This window comes from Miniopterus natalensis, chromosome 13 (assembly GCF_054644295.1).
Source record: "Miniopterus natalensis isolate mMinNat1 chromosome 13, mMinNat1.hap1, whole genome shotgun sequence".
Classification (NCBI taxonomy): Eukaryota; Metazoa; Chordata; class Mammalia; order Chiroptera; family Miniopteridae; genus Miniopterus; species Miniopterus natalensis.
Genome location: NC_142093.1, coordinates 64,230,688 through 64,251,750, shown reverse-complemented (window position 1 = coordinate 64,251,750; position 21,063 = coordinate 64,230,688).

Here is a 21,063-nt window from a genome sequence, read left to right as displayed (position 1 = left end):
CAAAACCAACCCTAAAGAACTTAACCAAACAATGAATGTTCCAATAAGCTCCTGCAGGAAAGGTGCTTCTATGACGCAACCCCCGAGCAGGTAGCTACATTCTGCATAGTACAAATGCATATTAATTCCAGGCTGAAAATTCACTCCAGAAGGATGAAATGTTTGTGTTTCTCTCGGAAAGAACACTCAGCCATTGGCTTTTACTTGCTCCTTCAAAGTCTTTGTAGAAACGTGTGCTTTCACCGCTGGAGTACGTTTTGGGATGCATTTTTTCAATCTCTTGCAAGCCTCATGTTTCTTACACAATGTGGAAAAATAAGGAGTATGTTTCCCAAATCACTTGAAATCTAGGGAAACGCACACTGCATCACTCTTGCTCAAACACGCTCTTTCTCCTAATGTGTTGAGAACATTCAAAAACCCAGAAAACAAGGGCAATTTGCAGTGAAACTCAGTCGGGCATGTACAAGAGGTCATTTCTATTTGTAGTACAGTGCAACAGCATGATTGGCTTCATGTTCTCCATGAAACCCTTACATTTCCAAGGGACCTGAAGTAGGACTTTCACCAAAGGCTGTGTTTCCGTGTCTGTGGTAAAAGGAGCTCTAAGTTGTATATTCAGTCCTGGGGAGTAACACACTCTACATAGGTTACACAAGGTTTTGAGAGCACCAACATGCTTCAAACTGAAACTGCCACAAGGTGTGTGTAGCATGCAGAAAGAAGGCTTGTCATTTCAAAGAATGAAGGGAAAACCAAAATCCAGGTAGTGAAACGAGCACACCAGGATGGGAGATGTGCATGTGGACAGTTTCAAGCAGCAGCTCTTTGTGGACACTTGGAAACAGCGCTGTGAAAAAATTTCCTAGGAAGCGGGATTGGGCCAAAGTTGAAAGACCTTCCAAAACCAACCCAAAGAACTTAGCCAAACAATGAATGTTGCAATAAGCTCCAGCAGGAAAGGTTTTTCTATGACACAACCCCAGCAGGTAGCTACATTCTGCACAGTACAAAATGCATATGAATTCTAGCATGAGAACTGACTTCAGAAGGATGAAATGCATGTTTCTCTCTGAAAGAACACTCAGCCACTAGGCTTTTGCTTGCTCCTTCCAAATCTTTGTAGAAAAGTGTGTTTTACTGCTGGAATACGTTTTAGGATGCATTGTTTCAATCTCTTGCAAGCCTCATGTTGTTTCTTAGACAATGTGGAAAAACAAGGAGTATGTTTCCGAAATCACTTGAAATCCAGGAAAACGCACACTGCATCAGTCTTCTTCAAACACGCTCTATCTCCTAATGTGTTGTGAACCTTCAAGAAACCAGAAAAGAAGGGCATTTTGCAGTGAAATTCAGACGGGTATGTACAAGAGGTCATTTCTATTGGTAGTAGAGTGCAACAGCATGATTGACTTCATGTTCTCCATGAAACCCTTACATTTCCAAGTGACTTGAAGTAGGACTTTCACCAAAGTATGTGTTTGCGTGTCTGTGGTGAAAGGAGCTCTAAGTTGTGTATTCAGTGCTGGAGAGTAACACACTCCCCTTAGGTTACACAGCGTTTTGAGAGCACCAACATGCTTCAAACTGAAACTGCCACAAGGTGTGTGTAGCATGTGGAAAGAAGGCTTGTCATTTCAAAGAAAGAAGAGGAAACCAAAATCCAGGTAGTGAAACGAGCACCCCAGTATGGGAGATGTGCATGTGGACAGTTTCAAGCAGCAGCTCTTTGTGGGCACTTGGAAACAGAGCTGTGAAAAAATTTTGTACGATGCGGATTTGGACAAAGTTGAAAGACCTTCCAAAACCAACCCTAAAGAACTTAACCAAACAATGAATGTTCCAATAAGCTCCTGCAGGAAAGGTGCTTCTATGACACAACCCCCGAGCAGGTAGCTACATTCTGCACAGTACAAATGCATATTAATTCCAGGCTGAAAATTCACTCCAGAAGGATGAAATGTTTGTGTTTCTCTCGGAAAGAACACTCAGCCATTGGCTTTTGCCTGCTCCTTGAAAGTCTTTGTAGAAACGTGTGCTTTCACGGCTGGAGTACGTTTTGGGATGCATTTTTTCATTCCCTTGCAAGCCTCATGTTACTTACACAATGAGGAAAAATAAGGAGTATGTTTCCCAAATCACTTGAAATCTAGGGAAACGCACACTGCATTACTCTTGCTCAAACACGCTCTTTGTCCTAATGCGTTGAGAACATTCAAGAAACCAGAAAACAAGGGCATTTTGCAGTGAAACTCAGTCGGGCATGTACAAGAGGTCATTTCTATTTGTAGTAGAGTGCAACAGCATGATTGACTTCATGTTCTCCATGAAACCCTTACATTTCCAAGGGACCTGAAGTAGGACTTTCACCAAAGGCTGTGTTTGCGTGTCTGTGGTGAAAGGAGCTCTAAGTTGTATATTCAGTCCTGGGGAGTAACACACTCTACATAGGTTACACAGCGTTTTGAGAGCACCAACATGCTTCAAACTGAAACTGCCACAAGGTGTGTGTAGCATGCAGAAAGAAGGCTTGTCATTTCAAAGAATGAAGGGAAAACCAAAATCCAGGTAGTGAAACGAGCACACCAGGATGGGAGAGGTGCATGTGGACAGTTTCAAGCAGCAGCTCTTTGTGGACACTTGGAAACAGCGCTGTGAAAAAATTTCCTAGGAAGCGGGATTGGGCCAAAGTTGAAAGACCTTCCAAAACCAACCCAAAGAACTTAGCCAAACAATGAATGTTGCAATAAGCTCCTGCAGGAAAGGTGCTTCTATGACACAACCCCCGAGCAGGTAGCTACATTCTGCACAGTACAAAATGCATATGAATTCCAGCATGAAAATTCACTCCAGAAGGATGAAATGTGTGTGTTTCTCTCGGAAAGAACACTCAGCCACTAGGCTTTTGCTTGCTCCTTCTAAATCTTTGTAGAAACGTGTGTTTTATTGCTGGAATATGTTTTAGGATGTATTGTTTCAATCTCTTGCAAGCCTCATGTTGTTTCTTAGACAATGTGGAAAAACAAGGAGTATGTTTCCGAAATCACTTGAAATCCAGGAAAACGCACACTGCAACAGTCTTTTTCAAACACGCTCTATCTCCTAATGTGTTGTGAACTTTCAACAAACCAGAAAACAAGGGCATTTTGCAGTGAAATTCAGACGGGTATGTACAAGAGTTCATTCCTATTGGTTGCAGAGTGCAAAAGCATGATTGACTTCATGTTCTCCATGAAACCCTTACATTTCCAAATGAAAAGAGGTAGGACTTTTACAAAAAGATGTGTTTGCGTGTCTGTGGTGAAAGATGCTCTAAGTTGTGTATTCAGTGCTGGAGAGTGACACACTCTACACAGGTTACTCAGGGTTTTAAGAGCACCAACATGCTGCAAACTGAAACTGCTACAAGGTGTGTGTAGCATGCGGAAAGAAGGCTTGTCATTTCAAAGAAAGAAGAGGAAACCAAAATCCAGGTAGTGAAACGAGCACCCCAGTATGGGAGATGTGCATGTGGACAGTTTCAAGCAGCAGCTCTTTGTGGACACTTGGAAACAGCGCTGTGAAAAAATTTCCTAGGAAGCGGGATTGGGCCAAAGTTGAAAGACCTTCCAAAACCAACCCAAATTACTTAGCCAAACAATGAATGTTGCAATAAGCTCCAGCAGGAAAGGTGTTTCTATGACACAACCCCCAGCAGGTAGCTACATTCTGCACAGTACAAAATGCATATGAATTCCAGCATGAAAACTCTCTCCAGAAGGATGAAATGCATGTTTCTCTCTGAAAGAACACTCAGCCACTAGGCTTTTGCTTGCTCCTTCCAAATCTTTGTAGAAAAGTGTGTTTTACTGCTGGAATACGTTTTAGGATGCATTGTTTCAATCTCTTGCAAGCCTCATGTTGTTTCTTAGACAATGTGGAAAAACAAGGAGTATGTTTCCCAAATCACTTGAAATCCAGGAAAACGCACACTGCATCAGTCTTCTTCAAACACACTCTATCTCCTAATGTGTTGTGAACTTTCAAGAAACCAGAAAAGAAGGGCATTCTGCAGTGAAATTCAGACGGGTATGTACAAGAGGTCATTTCTATTGGTAGTAGAGTGCAACAGCATGATTGACTTCATGTTCTCCATGAAACCCTTACATTTCCAAGGGACTTGAAGTAGGACTTTCACCAAAGTATGTGTTTGCGTGTCTGTGGTGAAAGGAGCTCTAAGTTGTGTATTCAGTGCTGGAGAGTAACACACGCCCATTAGGTTACACAGCGTTTTGAGAGCACCAACATGCTTCAAACTGAAACTGCCACAAGGTGTGTGTAGCATGCGGAAAGAAGGCTTGTCATTTCAAAGAATGAAGGGAAAACCAAAATCCAGGTAGTGAAACGAGCACACCAGGATGGGAGAGGTGCATGTGGACAGTTTCAAGCAGCAGCTCTTTGTGGACACTTGGAAACAGCGCTGTGAAAAAATTTCCTAGGAAGCGGGATTGGGCCAAAGTTGAAAGACCTTCCAAAACCAACCCAAAGAACTTAGCCAAACAATGAATGTTGCAATAAGCTCCTGCAGGAAAGGTGCTTCTATGACACAACCCCCGAGCAGGTAGCTACATTCTGCACAGTACAAAATGCATATGAATTCCAGCATGAAAATTCACTCCAGAAGGATGAAATGTGTGTGTTTCTCTCGGAAAGAACACTCAGCCACTAGGCTTTTGCTTGCTCCTTCTAAATCTTTGTAGAAACGTGTGTTTTATTGCTGGAATATGTTTTAGGATGTATTGTTTCAATCTCTTGCAAGCCTCATGTTGTTTCTTAGACAATGTGGAAAAACAAGGAGTATGTTTCCCAAATCACTTGAAATCCAGGAAAACGCACACTGCAACAGTCTTTTTCAAACACGCTCTATCTCCTAATGTGTTGTGAACTTTCAACAAACCAGAAAACAAGGGCATTTTGCAGTGAAATTCAGACGGGTATGTACAAGAGTTCATTCCTATTGGTTGCAGAGTGCAAAAGCATGATTGACTTCATGTTCTCCATGAAACCCTTACATTTCCAAATGAAAAGAGGTAGGACTTTTACAAAAAGATGTGTTTGCGTGTCTGTGGTGAAAGATGCTCTAAGTTGTGTATTCAGTGCTGGAGAGTGACACACTCTACACAGGTTACTCAGGGTTTTAAGAGCACCAACATGCTGCAAACTGAAACTGCTACAAGGTGTGTGTAGCATGCGGAAAGAAGGCTTGTCATTTCAAAGAAAGAAGAGGAAACCAAAATCCAGGTAGTGAAACGAGCACCCCAGTATGGGAGATGTGCATGTGGACAGTTTCAAGCAGCAGCTCTTTGTGGACACTTGGAAACAGCGCTGTGAAAAAATTTCCTAGGAAGCGGGATTGGGCCAAAGTTGAAAGACCTTCCAAAACCAACCCAAATTACTTAGCCAAACAATGAATGTTGCAATAAGCTCCAGCAGGAAAGGTGTTTCTATGACACAACCCCCAGCAGGTAGCTACATTCTGCACAGTACAAAATGCATATGAATTCCAGCATGAAAACTCTCTCCAGAAGGATGAAATGCATGTTTCTCTCTGAAAGAACACTCAGCCACTAGGCTTTTGCTTGCTCCTTCCAAATCTTTGTAGAAAAGTGTGTTTTACTGCTGGAATACGTTTTAGGATGCATTGTTTCAATCTCTTGCAAGCCTCATGTTGTTTCTTAGACAATGTGGAAAAACAAGGAGTATGTTTCCCAAATCACTTGAAATCCAGGAAAACGCACACTGCATCAGTCTTCTTCAAACACACTCTATCTCCTAATGTGTTGTGAACTTTCAAGAAACCAGAAAAGAAGGGCATTCTGCAGTGAAATTCAGACGGGTATGTACAAGAGGTCATTTCTATTGGTAGTAGAGTGCAACAGCATGATTGACTTCATGTTCTCCATGAAACCCTTACATTTCCAAGGGACTTGAAGTAGGACTTTCACCAAAGTATGTGTTTGCGTGTCTGTGGTGAAAGGAGCTCTAAGTTGTGTATTCAGTGCTGGAGAGTAACACACGCCCATTAGGTTACACAGCGTTTTGAGAGCACCAACATGCTTCAAACTGAAACTGCCACAAGGTGTGTGTAGCATGCGGAAAGAAGGCTTGTCATTTCAAAGAAAGAAGAGGAAACCAAAATCCAGGTAGTGAAACGAGCACCCCAGTATGGGAGATGTGCATGTGGACAGTTTCAAGCAGCAGCTCTTTGTGGGCACTTGGAAACAGAGCTGTGAAAAAATTTTGTACGATGCGGATTTGGACAAAGTTGAAAGACCTTCCAAAACCAACCCTAAAGAACTTAACCAAACAATGAATGTTCCAATAAGCTCCTGCAGGAAAGGTGCTTCTATGACACAACCCCCGAGCAGGTAGCTGCATTCTGCACAGTACAAATGCATATTAATTCCAAGCTGAAAATTCACTCCAGAAGGATGAAATGTGTGTGTTTCTCTCTGAAAGAACACTCAGCCATTGGCTTTTGCCTGCTCCTTGAAAGTCTTTGTAGAAACGTGTGCTTTCACGGCTGGAGTACGTTTTGGGATGCATTTTTTCAATCTCTTGCAAGCCTCATGTTACTTACACAATGTGGAAAAATAAGGAGTATGTTTCCCTAATCACTTGAAATCTAGGGAAACGCACACTGCATTACTCTTGCTCAAACACGCTCTTTGTCCTAATGCGTTGAGAACATTCAAGAAACCAGAAAACAAGGGCATTTTGCAGTGAAACTCAGTCGGGCATGTACAAGAGGTCATTTCTATTTGTAGTAGAGTGCAACAGCATGATTGACTTCATGTTCTCCATGAAACCCTTACATTTCCAAGGGACCTGAAGTAGGACTTTCACCAAAGGCTGTGTTTGCGTGTCTGTGGTGAAAGGAGCTCTAAGTTGTATATTCAGTCCTGGGGAGTAACACACTCTACATAGGTTACACAGCGTTTTGAGAGCACCAACATGCTTCAAACTGAAACTGCCACAAGGTGTGTGTAGCATGCAGAAAGAAGGCTTGTCATTTCAAAGAATGAAGGGAAAACCAAAATCCAGGTAGTGAAACGAGCACACCAGGATGGGAGAGGTGCATGTGGACAGTTTCAAGCAGCAGCTCTTTGTGGACACTTGGAAACAGCGCTGTGAAAAAATTTCCTAGGAAGCGGGATTGGGCCAAAGTTGAAAGACCTTCCAAAACCAACCCAAAGAACTTAGCCAAACAATGAATGTTGCAATAAGCTCCTGCAGGAAAGGTGCTTCTATGACACAACCCCCGAGCAGGTAGCTACATTCTGCACAGTACAAAATGCATATGAATTCCAGCATGAAAATTCACTCCAGAAGGATGAAATGTGTGTGTTTCTCTCGGAAAGAACACTCAGCCACTAGGCTTTTGCTTGCTCCTTCTAAATCTTTGTAGAAACGTGTGTTTTATTGCTGGAATATGTTTTAGGATGTATTGTTTCAATCTCTTGCAAGCCTCATGTTGTTTCTTAGACAATGTGGAAAAACAAGGAGTATGTTTCCGAAATCACTTGAAATCCAGGAAAACGCACACTGCAACAGTCTTTTTCAAACACGCTCTATCTCCTAATGTGTTGTGAACTTTCAACAAACCAGAAAACAAGGGCATTTTGCAGTGAAATTCAGACGGGTATGTACAAGAGTTCATTCCTATTGGTTGCAGAGTGCAAAAGCATGATTGACTTCATGTTCTCCATGAAACCCTTACATTTCCAAGTGAAAAGAGGTAGGACTTTTACAAAAAGATTTTTTTGCGTGTCTGTGGTGAAAGATGCTCTAAGTTGTGTATTCAGTGCTGGAGAGTGACACACTCTACACAGGTTACTCAGGGTTTTAAGAGCACCAACATGCTGCAAACTGAAACTGCTACAGGGTGTGTGTAGCATGCGGAAAGAAGGCTTTTCATTGCAAAGAAAGAAGAGGAAACCAAAATCCAGGTAGTGAAACGAGCACCCCAGTATGGGAGATGTGCATGTGGACAGTTTCAAGCAGCAGCTCTTTGTGGACACTTGGAAACAGCGCTGTGAAAAAATTTCCTAGGAAGCGGGATTGGGCCAAAGTTGAAAGACCTTCCAAAACCAACCCAAAGAACTTAGCCAAACAATGAATGTTGCAATAAGCTCCAGCAGGAAAGGTGTTTCTATGACACAACCCCCAGCAGGTAGCTACATTCTGCACAGTACAAAATGCATATGAATTCCAGCATGAAAACTCTCTCCAGAAGGATGAAATGCATGTTTCTCTCTGAAAGAACACTCAGCCACTAGGCTTTTGCTTGCTCCTTCCAAATCTTTGTAGAAAAGTGTGTTTTACTGCTGGAATACGTTTTAGGATGCATTGTTTCAATCTCTTGCAAGCCTCATGTTGTTTCTTAGACAATGTGGAAAAACAAGGAGTATGTTTCCCAAATCACTTGAAATCCAGGAAAACGCACACTGCATCAGTCTTCTTCAAACACACTCTATCTCCTAATGTGTTGTGAACTTTCAAGAAGCCAGAAAAGAAGGGCATTCTGCAGTGAAATTCAGACGGGTATGTACAAGAGGTCATTTCTATTGGTAGTAGAGTGCAACAGCATGGTTGACTTCATGTTCTCCATGAAACCCTTACATTTCCAAGGGACTTGAAGTAGGACTTTCACCAAAGTATGTGTTTGCGTGTCTGTGGTGAAAGGAGCTCTAAGTTGTGTATTCAGTGCTGGAGAGTAACACACGCCCATTAGGTTACACAGCGTTTTGAGAGCACCAACATGCTTCAAACTGAAACTGCCACAAGGTGTGTGTAGCATGCAGAAAGAAGGCTTGTCATTTCAAAGAAAGAAGAGGAAACCAAAATCCAGGTAGTGAAACGAGCACCCCAGTATGGGAGATGTGCATGTGGACAGTTTCAAGCAGCAGCTCTTTGTGGGCACTTGGAAACAGAGCTGTGAAAAAATTTTGTACGATGCGGATTTGGACAAAGTTGAAAGACCTTCCAAAACCAACCCTAAAGAACTTAACCAAACAATGAATGTTCCAATAAGCTCCTGCAGGAAATGTGCTTCTATGACACAACCCCCGAGCAGGTAGCTGCATTCTGCACAGTACAAATGCATATTAATTCCAAGCTGAAAATTCACTCCAGAAGGATGAAATGTGTGTGTTTCTCTCGGAAAGAACACTCAGCCATTGGCTTTTGCCTGCTCCTTGAAAGTCTTTGTAGAAACGTGTGCTTTCACGGCTGGAGTACGTTTTGGGATGCATTTTTTCAATCTCTTGCAAGCCTCATGTTACTTACACAATGTGGAAAAATAAGGAGTATGTTTCCCTAATCACTTGAAATCTAGGGAAACGCACACTGCATTACTCTTGCTCAAACACGCTCTTTGTCCTAATGTGTTGAGAACATTCAAGAAACCAGAAAACAAGGGCATTTTGCAGTGAAACTCAGTCGGGCATGTACAAGAGGTCATTTCTATTTGTAGTAGAGTGCAACAGCATGATTGACTTCATGTTCTCCATGAAACCCTTACATTTCCAAGGGACCTGAAGTAGGACTTTCACCAAAGGCTGTGTTTGCGTGTCTGTGGTGAAAGGAGCTCTAAGTTGTATATTCAGTCCTGGGGAGTAACACACTCTACATAGGTTACACAGCGTTTTGAGAGCACCAACATGCTTCAAACTGAAACTGCCACAAGGTGTGTGTAGCATGCAGAAAGAAGGCTTGTCATTTCAAAGAATGAAGGGAAAACCAAAATCCAGGTAGTGAAACGAGCACACCAGGATGGGAGAGGTGCATGTGGACAGTTTCAAGCAGCAGCTCTTTGTGGACACTTGGAAACAGCGCTGTGAAAAAATTTCCTAGGAAGCGGGATTGGGCCAAAGTTGAAAGACCTTCCAAAACCAACCCAAAGAACTTAGCCAAACAATGAATGTTGCAATAAGCTCCTGCAGGAAAGGTGCTTCTATGACACAACCCCCGAGCAGGTAGCTACATTCTGCACAGTACAAAATGCATATGAATTCCAGCATGAAAATTCACTCCAGAAGGATGAAATGTGTGTGTTTCTCTCGGAAAGAACACTCAGTCACTAGGCTTTTGCTTGCTCCTTCTAAATCTTTGTAGAAACGTGTGTTTTATTGCTGGAATATGTTTTAGGATGTATTGTTTCAATCTCTTGCAAGCCTCATGTTGTTTCTTAGACAATGTGGAAAAACAAGGAGTATGTTTCCGAAATCACTTGAAATCCAGGAAAACGCACACTGCAACAGTCTTTTTCAAACACGCTCTATCTCCTAATGTGTTGTGAACTTTCAACAAACCAGAAAACAAGGGCATTTTGCAGTGAAATTCAGACGGGTATGTACAAGAGTTCATTCCTATTGGTTGCAGAGTGCAAAAGCATGATTGACTTCATGTTCTCCATGAAACCCTTACATTTCCAAGTGAAAAGAGGTAGGACTTTTACAAAAAGATTTTTTTGCGTGTCTGTGGTGAAAGATGCTCTAAGTTGTGTATTCAGTGCTGGAGAGTGACACACTCTACACAGGTTACTCAGGGTTTTAAGAGCACCAACATGCTGCAAACTGAAACTGCTACAGGGTGTGTGTAGCATGCGGAAAGAAGGCTTTTCATTGCAAAGAAAGAAGAGGAAACCAAAATCCAGGTAGTGAAACGAGCACCCCAGTATGGGAGATGTGCATGTGGACAGTTTCAAGCAGCAGCTCTTTGTGGACACTTGGAAACAGCGCTGTGAAAAAATTTCCCTAGAAGCGGGATTGGGCCAAAGTTGAAAGACCTTCCAAAACCAACCCAAAGAACTTAGCCAAACAATGAATGTTGCAATAAGCTCCAGCAGGAAAGGTGTTTCTATGACACAACCCCCAGCAGGTAGCTACATTCTGCACAGTACAAAATGCATATGAATTCCAGCATGAAAACTCTCTCCAGAAGGATGAAATGCATGTTTCTCTCTGAAAGAACACTCAGCCACTAGGCTTTTGCTTGCTCCTTCCAAATCTTTGTAGAAAAGTGTGTTTTACTGCTGGAATACGTTTTAGGATGCATTGTTTCAATCTCTTGCAAGCCTCATGTTGTTTCTTAGACAATGTGGAAAAACAAGGAGTATGTTTCCCAAATCACTTGAAATCCAGGAAAACGCACACTGCATCAGTCTTCTTCAAACACACTCTATCTCCTAATGTGTTGTGAACTTTCAAGAAACCAGAAAAGAAGGGCATTCTGCAGTGAAATTCAGACGGGTATGTACAAGAGGTCATTTCTATTGGTAGTAGAGTGCAACAGCATGGTTGACTTCATGTTCTCCATGAAACCCTTACATTTCCAAGGGACTTGAAGTAGGACTTTCACCAAAGTATGTGTTTGCGTGTCTGTGGTGAAAGGAGCTCTAAGTTGTGTATTCAGTGCTGGAGAGTAACACACGCCCATTAGGTTACACAGCGTTTTGAGAGCACCAACATGCTTCAAACTGAAACTGCCACAAGGTGTGTGTAGCATGCGGAAAGAAGGCTTGTCATTTCAAAGAAAGAAGAGGAAACCAAAATCCAGGTAGTGAAACGAGCACCCCAGTATGGGAGATGTGCATGTGGACAGTTTCAAGCAGCAGCTCTTTGTGGGCACGTGGAAACAGAGCTGTGAAAAAATTTTGTACGATGCGGATTTGGACAAAGTTGAAAGACCTTCCAAAACCAACCCTAAAGAACTTAACCAAACAATGAATGTTCCAATAAGCTCCTGCAGGAAAGGTGCTTCTATGACACAACCCCGAGCAGGTAGCTACATTCTGCACAGTACAAATGCATATTAATTCCAAGCTGAAAATTCACTCCAGAAGGATGAAATGTGTGTGTTTCTCTCGGAAAGAACACTCAGCCATTGGCTTTTGCCTGCTCCTTGAAAGTCTTTGTAGAAACGTGTGCTTTCACGGCTGGAGTACGTTTTGTGATGCATTTTTTCAATCTCTTGCAAGCCTCATGTTACTTACACAATGTGGAAATATAAGGAGTATGTTTCCCTAATCACTTGAAATCTAGGGAAACGCACACTGCATTACTCTTGCTCAAACACGCTCTTTGTCCTAATGTGTTGAGAACATTCAAGAAACCAGAAAACAAGGGCATTTTGCAGTGAAACTCAGTCGGGCATGTACAAGAGGTCATTTCTATTTGTAGTAGAGTGCAACAGCATGATTGACTTCATGTTCTCCATGAAACCCTTACATTTCCAAGGGACCTGAAGTAGGACTTTCACCAAAGGCTGTGTTTGCGTGTCTGTGGTGAAAGGAGCTCTAAGTTGTATATTCAGTCCTGGGGAGTAACACACTCTACATAGGTTACACAGCGTTTTGAGAGCACCAACATGCTTCAAACTGAAACTGCCACAAGGTGTGTGTAGCATGCAGAAAGAAGGCTTGTCATTTCAAAGAATGAAGGGAAAACCAAAATCCAGGTAGTGAAACGAGCACACCAGGATGGGAGAGGTGCATGTGGACAGTTTCAAGCAGCAGCTCTTTGTGGACACTTGGAAACAGCGCTGTGAAAAAATTTCCTAGGAAGCGGGATTGGGCCAAAGTTGAAAGACCTTCCAAAACCAACCCAAAGAACTTAGCCAAACAATGAATGTTGCAATAAGCTCCTGCAGGAAAGGTGCTTCTATGACACAACCCCCGAGCAGGTAGCTACATTCTGCACAGTACAAAATGCATATGAATTCCAGCATGAAAATTCACTCCAGAAGGATGAAATGTGTGTGTTTCTCTCGGAAAGAACACTCAGCCACTAGGCTTTTGCTTGCTCCTTCTAAATCTTTGTAGAAACGTGTGTTTTATTGCTGGAATATGTTTTAGTATGTATTGTTTCAATCTCTTGCAAGCCTCATGTTGTTTCTTAGACAATGTGGAAAAACAAGGAGTATGTTTCCCAAATCACTTGAAATCCAGGAAAACGCACACTGCATCAGTCTTCTTCAAACACACTCTATCTCCTAATGTGTTGTGAACTTTCAACAAACCAGAAAACAAGGGCATTTTGCAGTGAAATTCAGACGGGTATGTACAAGAGTTCATTCCTATTGGTTGCAGAGTGCAAAAGCATGATTGACTTCATGTTCTCCATGAAACCCTTACATTTCCAAGTGAAAAGAGGTAGGACTTTTACAAAAAGATTTTTTTGCGTGTCTGTGGTGAAAGATGCTCTAAGTTGTGTATTCAGTGCTGGAGAGTGACACACTCTACACAGGTTACTCAGGGTTTTAAGAGCACCAACATGCTGCAAACTGAAACTGCTACAAGGTGTGTGTAGCATGCGGAAAGAAGGCTTGTCATTTCAAAGAAAGAAGAGGAAACCAAAATCCAGGTAGTGAAACGAGCACCCCAGTATGGGAGATGTGCATGTGGACAGTTTCAAGCAGCAGCTCTTTGTGGACACTTGGAAACAGCGCTGTGAAAAAATTTCCTAGGAAGCGGGATTGGGCCAAAGTTGAAAGACCTTCCAAAACCAACCCAAAGAACTTAGCCAAACAATGAATGTTGCAATAAGCTCCAGCAGGAAAGGTGCTTCTATGACACAACCCCCAGCAGGTAGCTACATTCTGCACAGTACAAAATGCATATGAATTCCAGCATGAAAACTCACTCCAGAAGGATGAAATGCATTTTTCTCTCTGAAATAACACTCAGCCACTAGGCTTTTGCTTGCTCCTCCCAAATCTTTGTAGAAACGTGTGTTTTATTGCTGCAATACGTTTTAGGATGCATTGTTTCAATCTCTTGCAAGCCTCATGTTGTTTCTTAGACAATGTGGAAAAACAAGGAGTATGTTTCCCAAATCACTTGAAATCCAGGAAAACGCACACTGCATCAGTCTTCTTCAAACACACTCTATCTCCTAATGTGTTGTGAACTTTCAACAAACCAGAAAACAAGGGCATTTTGCAGTGAAATTCAGACGGGTATGTACAAGAGTTCATTCCTATTGGTTGCAGAGTTCAAAAGCATGATTGACTTCATGTTCTCCATGAAACCCTTACATTTCCAAGTGAAAAGAGGTAGGACTTTTACAAAAAGATTTTTTTGCGTGTCTGTGGTGAAAGATGCTCTAAGTTGTGTATTCAGTGCTGGAGAGTGACACACTCTACACAGGTTACTCAGGGTTTTAAGAGCACCAACATGCTGCAAACTGAAACTGCTACAAGGTGTGTGTAGCATGCGGAAAGAAGGCTTGTCATTTCAAAGAAAGAAGAGGAAACCAAAATCCAGGTAGTGAAACGAGCACCCCAGTATGGGAGATGTGCATGTGGACAGTTTCAAGCAGCAGCTCTTTGTGGACACTTGGAAACAGCGCTGTGAAAAAATTTCCTAGGAAGCGGGATTGGGCCAAAGTTGAAAGACCTTCCAAAACCAACCCAAAGAACTTAGCCAAACATTGAATGTTGCAATAAGCTCCAGCAGGAAAGGTGTTTCTATGACACAACCCCCAGCAGGTAGCTACATTCTGCACAGTACAAAATGCATATGAATTCCAGCATGAAAACTCACTCCAGAAGGATGAAATGCATTTTTCTCTCTGAAATAACACTCAGCCACTAGGCTTTTGCTTGCTCCTTCCAAATCTTTGTAGAAACGTGTGTTTTATTGCTGCAATACGTTTTAGGATGCATTGTTTCAATCTCTTGCAAGCCTCATGTTGTTTCTTAGACAATGTGGAAAAACAAGGAGTATGTTTCCCAAATCACTTGAAATCCAGGAAAACGCACACTGCATCAGTCTTCTTCAAACACGCTCTATCTCCTAATGTGTTGTGAACTTTCAAGAAACCAGAAAAGAAGGGCATTTTGCAGTGAAATTCAGACGGGTATGTACAAGAGGTCATTTCTATTGGTAGTAGAGTGCAACAGCATGATTGACTTCATGTTCTCCATGAAACCCTTACATTTCCAAGGGACCTGAAGTAGGACTTTCACCAAAGGATGTGTTTGCGTGTCTGTGGTGCAAGGAGCTCTAAGTTGTGTATTCAGTGCTGGAGAGTATCACACTCTACATAGGTTACACAGCGTTTTGAGAGCACCAACATGCTTCAAACTGAAACTGCTACAAGGTGTGTGTAGCATGCAGAAAGAAGGCTTGTCATTTCAAAGAAAGAAGGGAAAACCAAAATCCAGGTAGTGAAACTAGCACACCAGGATGGGAGATGTGCATGTGGACAGTTTCAGCAGCAGCTCTTTGTGGACACTTGGAAACAGCGCTGTGAAAAAATTTCCTAGGAAGCGGGATTGGGCCAAAGTTGAAAGACCTTCCAAAACCAACCCAAAGAACTTAGCCAAACAATGAATGTTTCAATAAGCTCCTGCAGGAAAGGTGCTTCTATGACACAACACCCGAGCAGGTAGCTACATTCTGCACAGTACAAAATGCATATGAATTCCAGCATGAAAACTCACTCCAGAAGGATGAAATGCATGTTGATCTCTGAAAGAACACTCAGCCACTAGGCTTTTGCTTGCTCCTTCCAAATCTTTGTAGAAACGTGTGTTTTATTGCTGGAATATGTTTTAGGATGTATTGTTTCAATCTCTTGCAAGCCTCATGTTGTTTCTTAGACAATGTGGAAAAACAAGGAGTATGTTTCCCAAATCACTTGAAATCCAGGAAAACGCACACTGCATCAGTCTTCTTCAAACACGCTCTATCTCCTAATGTGTTGTGAACTTTCAAGAAACCAGAAAAGAAGGGCATTTTGCAGTGAAATTCAGACGGGTATGTACAAGAGTTCATTCCTATTGGTTGCAGAGTGCAAAAGCATGATTGACTTCATGTTCTCCATGAAACCCTTACATTTCCAAGTGAAAAGAGGTAGGACTTTTACAAAAAGATTTGTTTGCGTGTCTGTTGTGAAGGGAGCTCTAAGTTGTGAATTCAGTGCTGGAGAGTGACACACTCTACACAGGTTCCTCAGGGTTTTAAGAGCACCAACATGCTGCATACTGAAATTGCTACAACGTGTGTGTACCATGCAGAAAGAAGGCTTGTCATTTCAAAGAAAGAAGAGGAAACCAAAATCCAGGTAGTGAAACGAGCACCCCAGTATGGGAGATGTGCATGTGGACAGTTTCAAGCAGCAGCTCTTTGTGGGCACTTGGAAGCAGGGCTGTGAAAAAATTTCGTACGAAGCAGATTTGGACAAAGTGGAAAAACCTTCCAAAACCAACCCTAAAGAACTTAGCCAAACAATGAATGTTGCAATAAGCTCCTGCAGGAAAGGTGCTTCTATGATACAACCCCCGAGCAGGTAGCTACATTCTGCACAGTACAAATGCATATGAATTCCAGCCTGAAAATTCACTCCAGAAGGATGAAATGTGTGTGTTTCTCTCGGAAAGAACACTCAGCCATTGGCTTTTGCCTGCTCCTTGAAAGTCTTTGTAGAAACGTGTGCTTTCACGGCTGGAGTACGTTTTGGGATGCATTTTTTCAATCTCTTGCAAGCCTCATGTTTCTTACACAATGTGGAAAAATAAGGAGTATGTTTCCCAAATCACTTGAAATCTAGGGAAACGCACACTGCATCACTCTTGCTCAAACACGCTCTTTCTCCTAATGTGTTGAGAACATTCAAGAAAACACAAAACAAGGGCATTTTGCAGTGAAACAAAGTCGGGCATGTTCAAAAATTCATTTCTATCGGTTGGAGAGTGCAAAAGCATGATTGACTTCTTGTTGTCGATGAAACCCTTACATTGCCAAGTGACCTGAAGTAGGACTTTCACAAAAAGGTGTGTTTGGGTGTTCATTCGCGAAAGGAGCTCTATGTTGTGTATTCAGTGCTGGAGAATGACACACTCTACATAGGTTACACAGCGTTTTGAGAGCACCAACATGCTTAAAACTGAAACTGCTACAAAGTGTGTGTAGCATGGAGAAAGAGGCATCTGTCGAGGAGAAGTTTGCCTTAGAACCCATCCCAGAGAAGAGGACCTTTCAATAATGCACTTCTCTTGTCATTTCCCCAAGGATGGGACGACCTTGAAAGGAAGGCTTGTCATTTCACATAAAGAAGAGGAAACCAACATCCATGTAGTGAAACGATCACACCAGTATGGGAGATGTGCATGTGGACAATTTCAAGCAGCAGCTCTTTGTGGCCACTTGGAAACAGCGCTGTGAAAAAATTTCGTACGAAGCGGATTTGGACAAAGTTGAAAGACCTTCCAAAACGAACCCTAAAGAACTTAACCAAACAGTGAATGTTGCAATAAGCTCCTGCAGGAAAGGTGCTTCTATGACACAACCCCCGAGCAGGTAGCTACATTCTGCACAGTACGAAATGCATATGAATTCCAGGCTGAACACTCGCTCCAGAAGGATGAAATGCATGTGTTTCTCTCTGAGAGAACACTCAGCCACTAGGTTTTTGCTTGCTCCTTCAAAGTCTTTGTAGAAACGTGTGTTTTCACTGCTGGAATACTTTTTGGGATGCATTGTTTCAATCTCTTGCAAGCCTCATGTGCAGCCCTCTATGTGGTTTCTTAGACAATGTGGAGAAACGCGGATTAATTTTCCCAAATCACTTGAAATCCAGGAAAACACACGCTGCATCACTCTTGCTCAAACACGCTCTTTCACCTAATGCATTGAGAAGATTCAAGAAAGCAGAAAGACAGGCATTTTGCCGTGAAATACAGACGGGCATGTACAAAATGCCATTTCTATCGGTTGCAGAGTGGAAAAGCATGGTTGACTTCATGTTCTCTATGAAACCATCATATAATCAATATATGCCAGCACATTTTGAAACACTCCCTAGTCGATTTAGTGAGATAAATCTATTGATTGACTGCCAAAATTAGACCTGGTGACAATCCTTGGAAAGCAGATTACAGAACCTCCTGTCAGCCTCAGAGAGGGCTGCTGCCAAGTACCAGACTTGCTCAGTTCCCGACTCTATGGCCTGCATGACTCCTTGCAGGAGAGGAATGCATGCTTTGTATTACCTCAAGTGGATTATATTAAATAAAATTTTCTACTTTCAACCCTTTGTGGATTTCTCTAGGACTCACTTCTGATAGATTTTTTTAAAGTTAGTGTTTTCATAACATTTTAAAAATATATGTTTTTAAATTGTTTAGAACAATTTTTTTAAATATATATTTTTATGTGTTTTAGAGGGAGAGGGAGGGAAAGGGAGAGAGAGAGAGAAATGTCAATGAGAAAGAGACATCCATCGGCTGCCTTCTGCATGCAGCCTACTTGGGATCGAGCCTGCAACCTGGGCATGTGCCCTGACTGAGAACCAAACTGGCGACCTCTCGGGGCATGGGACAGCACTCACCCTTCTGAGCCACACCGGCCAGTACTAAAGTTAGTTTTATAGCCAAACTAGTCCCAAAGAGATTTCACATAAGGTAAGAATTAATTAGTTGCTATTCATTTGCCAATTTGCTTAGTTTGTAAAAATGTTTATAAACAGCATAATTCTCCAACCTCATTAGGCTCTCCATAAAATCCATATAAATATTAAAAAGGTTAAGTTGTAAGCATGATAGAAACAGGTGGCAGCTTTTCTAGTAATTATTGGGATACCTTCTTCTCACAGTTGATATAGACTTACTTACATCAAGCTAATCAGGGAACACTTCAATTTTTGGATTTGGCATAATTCATAGTGTATAACTTTATAATGCAATTGATCTGACTGGACTCACGCAGTGCCTTACACATAGAAGACATGTAAGGAAATTGTTGAAAGCATACCTCTATATTCCTGATGACAACGAGTTGTCTCTATGTGATTCATCAGGTATTGTCTGAAGGCTTAAAAGAGTTTTCCCCAAGTAACTCACTGTCAGAATTCAACTTCAAATTCTTAACACCTGTGACAGGTACAATGAAAGCTTCACTCAGATGTTTCTGAGACTAATTAAAAAGAGGATACTTCTTACCCTGGCCAATGTGGCTCAGTTGGTTGGAGGGTCATCCTGTCCACCAAAGGGTCACAGGTTCAACTCCCGTCAGGGCACGTACCCAGACTGCAGGTTAGAGCCCCAGTAGGGGCATGTACAGGAGGCAACTGGTCGATGTTTCTTTCACACATTGATGTTTCTCTCTCCCTCTCCCTTCCTCTCTCTCTAAAGCCAATTTTAAAAATTATAAAGTTGAATCTTGAACGTATATTAAAACCAACTAAAATGCTTTGAAAAGCCCTTATGCCCAGGCCCATCTCAAATCGACTGGACTCTCTGAGGACAGGGCCTAGTCAGTGATGTTATCTGGAAGCTCCCCAGGTGATTCTAGGAGCAACCAGAGCTAAGAAGCAGTGAATTTAACCTGGCAACAAAGAGACCACAATCAATCATATTTCTCCCCAACGAATCCCATCCTTTCCCCATCGCCCCCACTCTCCACACATACCCCAAGAATGCTCTAAGGAAACATGGGGTGTGTGGCCTTGAGCCTCCCGGTAATGGCGCTGCTGGAAGCGCAGGAGCCAGTCCCTGGGATGCCACAGGGCTGATCTGACAGCTGCATATCAGGTATCATTGCCTAAGACTCCTGCTCTCACTGCCCAGTCACTGTTGCAACATCAATGTGGAAACCCCTGTCCCTGGGCACTTGTCCTCATTTACAGAACTCTCAGGAGGTTCCGGTGAGAATTATCAGCCTGGTATCACAGCCCAACAGTCTTCACCTGTTCCCTTAACCATGGGATTGGAATTACGTGTTCTGTGCATCCTGGGGAGTGACAGTTTATTTTTCTCTTTTGACCTTAAGTAAGCTTCTCCCGGTCCTTGTATTCGGAGTTGATCATGTCCCAGGTGTGTCGCTACAGAGCAGGTGGCGAGCAGTTGTAAGACCACCGCCGTGGGTCTGCTGCGACCCAGCAATTAGACGATGCAGGAGAACGCTGTAGCTCACAGATTACACCCAGTTTCAGAAAAGCAAATACCTGAGCGCCCACCTTGTGGCAAACACTGGGTGCGTACACACAAACATACCCACAGGTAGGACGTCTGTCCTATGCACAGCTGTATGTCCCCTTAAGTGACTGGTACCTTTTCCACTTTATTCCTATTGAATCTCTTCATTGACTAATTTATCTCATCATTTTCAAATACAATTGGGGTAGGAAAAGGAGAGGAAAAACAATAGCAAGACCTTCTTGAAGGGGACTTGTAAGTCTTTTGCACTATAAATGCAAGTGGATTTAAAATGAAAACCCCCTTTGATGTATCAAGGCCTTATTCAGGAAACGCTAACATCCTAGATGTCGATTGGTAATACACGCTTCCCCGGAATTCTAGAAACAAACGGGTTCCAGTCAGCTAAGCGATATCAGGTATTATATCCGAGTTGCAAACTTTTAAAAAGGCAAACCGACAGGCTTTACGTCCTACCTCATTGCCCCTTCTCGTCTCACCCAGTGGCAAACAGAAGGAAAAGCAAGGAAGGCGGCCACGGTTCAGAAACACTGTTTGAAAACCAGAGAAAGAGCTTTGCTTGACCTTTAAAGCACAAATAGAAAATAGTAAATCTCCTTCCCTCTCCCTGGCCTCCTCCAAGCAAAGCACTAGCAGCAAAGCCCATGTAACGTTTTACAAAGACTCGAGGACAAGGCAGGGCGGCTGAGTAAGAGGGCTGGGCTGCGTGTTCTGCCCGTGTTGGCTTAGCTCTGGTTCTGGGAACAGGTTCCCCAGTCCAGCCTCGCCGGCACCCTCGGAGACTAGAGAGGGGGGTGGAGGGGCATCAGATGAGGCAGGCCTAGGTGCAGAGGCATCAGATGACCACGCTGAGTGTCATGCTCTGGTCCTGCGGCGGGATCCTGCGGCACCAGCGAGCAAGAGATTGCCCAGGTCTTCGCAAAAACTTGCGTGCTCAGCAGCGCCCCCTGGCGCCGGGGCCCGGTACTGCAGCTCGGCTGCTCAGCAGCGCCCCCTTACATCAGGCCCCGGTACTGCAGCACCCCTGCACCACCCTCAATAACGCCGGGCATGCCACAGTGCCCAGGGGCCGGGGCCTGTGAA